This window comes from Geospiza fortis, unplaced genomic scaffold (genome assembly GCF_000277835.1).
Source record: "Geospiza fortis unplaced genomic scaffold, GeoFor_1.0 scaffold112, whole genome shotgun sequence".
In the NCBI taxonomy this organism is placed as follows: Eukaryota; Metazoa; Chordata; class Aves; order Passeriformes; family Thraupidae; genus Geospiza; species Geospiza fortis.
This window is the reverse complement of record NW_005054298.1, coordinates 18,012,237-18,015,978: the sequence shown is the minus strand read 5'-3', so window position 1 is coordinate 18,015,978 and position 3,742 is coordinate 18,012,237. Positions and strand designations below refer to the sequence as shown.

Genomic DNA, 3,742 nt, shown 5'->3' with positions numbered 1-3,742 from the left:
CTATGTTATCCTTCAGAGGTTTCCTATGCACCTTAAAATTTGCTAAGTACTGAAGCCTAATTGAACATTTTAAGATTAAACTTACAGAGGTCTCTGATGAAACCTTAATGATCTATCTTTTGCTGCATTTGAGGGTCACATATTACTGAACTGGCAGGGAAAAACAATTACAGTAAGACTTCTTCTACAACAGAAACACACAGTAATACTGTGGATTATATAACAAATCACATCATTTATACTGTGGCCATATTCCACAGAATAACATTGCTTGGAAACATCTCACAAAACAAAAAGGAAAACAGCATAAGCAACATAAATTAGTGCTGATTTGCTCAATAGTCAGGAGTTTTTCATGCATATTCATTGAAAAATGAGTTCCACTGAACAATTACTCTAAAAAATGCAAGCAAATTTGTTAAAAAAAAATTGCTATGTGGCTTTGTAATAGATGAACCATTTTGTTCATCTGCATTTTTTCAAAACAAATTCAGCCAAAAAATTGCACTGCAGCATGACAAGTTTGCTGAAATTACTATCTTATTACCATTCTCTTCTGCTTCAGAAGACTAAAGGAATTTTCTTCATGAAGTGAAGAAATCCAGAATGTCTGAGATGTGCATTACTTAGCAAATGTGTTATTGGAGAAAAAAATATATCATTGGTTATTTTCAATGACAATAACACTTCATGGTTGCCTACCCTTCACCAGGCTCATATGTTTATGCACATCACAGAATCTGACTTTTTTACAAGCATTAAAAAAAAAAATATTATTTCTAGGTATACTTCTAGAAAAAAAATCCTATATCAAAGAAAGGTAAACTTTAAAAACATTTTTGTCTATAATAAAAATGGTTATAAGGCCAGACATCCCACATATGTGACCACTGCAAACAGCTTTAAGAAACAGCCAGCTGGGGTCAGTGTATGTTTCAGTCTTTACATTAAAGCAGTGGTACTCTATCAGACATCTGGATTCTGATGAACAACCAGCTTCTATCATGCTGTGAAGTGAAGTACAGTGTATTTCCTTTTAGAATTATACTAGCACTGTCTACTGAATATTTACAGTGAAGTTTTGAATTTCATTGCAAAGCAATTTGCTTTTTGAAAAGCTCAATTACTATTAATGAAGTATGCAGTTTTGCCTTTTCTGTTCACAATATTCCAAAAGGTTTTCCAGATGGTAACAATGGTGCTGACAAAAAAGCATTGGGTTTGGAGGCTTTGTTAACAATCTCCCAAGGAAATTTCTGAAAAGAGATGCAGAGATACTTTACATTAGTTGTACATGTTATGATGGAAACAAGTGGGATTTCATCATGGAAGAACAGATCAGCAGAGGACATGTCATTCAGGAAATACAGTTTGTCATTTGCAGGTTAATGATTAATGGAGAAAGCCATTTTTTAACCATACAGAACATTTTTTATCTGACAAATTACTAAACTACTAAGCTCTCACTGACAGCTACTCTTTGGCTAACCCAAATCAACACAACCAAGGAAGGAGTAACTACAGATGTTATCTTGATACTTTTGTATTTGTTGATAGAAGATACTATGTTATTCTTAGTGCTTTTGTAGCAAAACCACTCAACTCTGTACTCAGACAACTAAAAATTTATGTTTCAGGTACTCCATCTGCAAAATTAAGCTGATAAACGAAGTCAGAACCTTAATTCATTAGCATCTGTAAATAACACTGGTTTCCCTGGGTGAAAAGCATTACTTTAACTACAAAGTAAAAAATCAGTCCATCCTTTTCTGGTATCACGTGAATAAATGATTTCCAGAAAGAGGCATAAGAGCATCAGCTTCCTACCTTCACTTTGCCTAAGACACTAGAAACTGTTTTGTGGTGATCCCAGAAAACCCCACTGCTTCCATGGCACCTCTGGAGGGGCACTTCTGCAGTAAAGACTCTAAGTTCTAGCGTAATAGGAAAAGGCAGAAATGCAAAGGTAACTAAACTTTTTTCATAAGCACACCTGGTCTTTTGCAGTTTGAAACTAATAATCCATTATGATATCTCTAATTCATACCCTGAGTCATCTTTCATTAAAGAGAAAAGGTAAAACAACTCATATGCATCATCAGATGCTAAAACATAGAGAAACAACATTTACCTGACCACTTCAGCTCACGGATCAAACTAGGGCCATTTTGGATTCCAGACTGTGTTAATTCCATTATTTGGAGTTCTGTGGCTTTTGTGTACTTGCACCAGCCAACATCATTGCATTTGGTCAACACCTGACTACTTCTGCAGCACTCAAAACACATCCATAGAAAAACTACAAAACTACCTCTCATTAATTTGCTGACATAACTTAATCTACTTTTTTAATGTAAAATTAGAACACTCTGCATGCAATCTTTCAATCATTTTTGCCACCAGCTGAAGCACAATACAGTCTTATTTTCTATTATATTTGATGGAAATTGTGAGACATAGATAGGAATATTATTGGGAAAAGCAGCTATAATTGGGTTTGTCTTTTGAAAATGTCCTCTTTTGATGCAAGATGAGTAATCAACCATTTATTTCCCAACTTTGTCTTTTTTCCTTCTTTCTATAATTCCTAATTAGTCACAGAACTACATGCTCTATTTCCTTACTCTAATGCACTGCCCTTGTGAGTAGTTTTTCTATCCTTGTATTCGGTGCTTTCCACGGTCACACTAACGCTGTTTTTCACTGGGAGTTTTGCTTCAGCAAAGAAAGCAGGCTTGGGACTGTACAAGACACCCATACAGGGGAACAATGCTCCTTCTAAGGACAAGAAGACATTGGCAAGCTTATCAAGCAAGAACTGCTGCTGAATTCTGACTGATACACACACAGCTGTATGCTGGAAATATTTTAATCTATACAGCTTTATGCGTTCCCATCATTCAAGCTGCCTCCAAAGCCACTGCCTCCAAAGTCACAGCTGCTGAGGCAAAATTGGTCATTTTACCACAGTAAGGCAAATGATGCAGTCCAGTGAGCACCACTCATCCTTTACAGGTTAAACTGTGAACCTAATTACAGATCATGGATAATAGATATTTGTTGATAATGAGAAAAAATAAATATTTCCATTTATGATAAAATTTTAAAAACTGAAAACACATCTACTATTTTTAAAGTACTTCAGTAAACATATTCATAAATTTTACCAACAGAAATCACAACAGTGCCTCCAATTACCAAACTGCAACTGATCAACCCACCGCATTGTTTCTAGTGAGAAATTAGCAGATGAACAACCAACACCTGTCACCAGTACAGGCTCTGACAATCACCACCTCCCATAAACTGAACTATTCTTCTAGCCAGCTGAAGAGACTACAGTTCTGTTAACAGTTTCCTAGGTTTATACACAGCTAGTTTTTACATAAAAATACACTTTCCAGGCATATTTCAAAACACTAAGTGAATAAGATTCCCTTACAAAAGAAAAAGGATTATTTTATTAAAAGACATGAATAATTGACAATAATTAATACCATATAAATTCTCCTACAAGTTTAAAGTCCTACCACTCCAGAGCAGGACTCTCCACCTTGTGTAATCCTCCAAAAATAACCAGGTAATTCTCAAAAGAGCTCAGAAGACTTCCTGATACGCTTGGTTTGTGTCCCATTCACATTAATAAGAGGTGTTCACTGATCTGAAAGAAAATTTCAGACCCTAAACACTCTCCTATTCATCTGTCTCCTACTAAAGTCCACTGAAGTTCAACTGACTTCCA

At 35.4% G+C, this 3,742-nt stretch overlaps 1 protein-coding gene across 1 annotated transcript in view; it reads right to left on the bottom strand.

Moving 5' to 3' along the window:
- Positions 1–3,742, bottom strand: part of MYO3B (myosin IIIB) — a 191,987-nt gene that overhangs the window by 125,956 nt on the left and 62,289 nt on the right. The window lies entirely within an intron of this gene.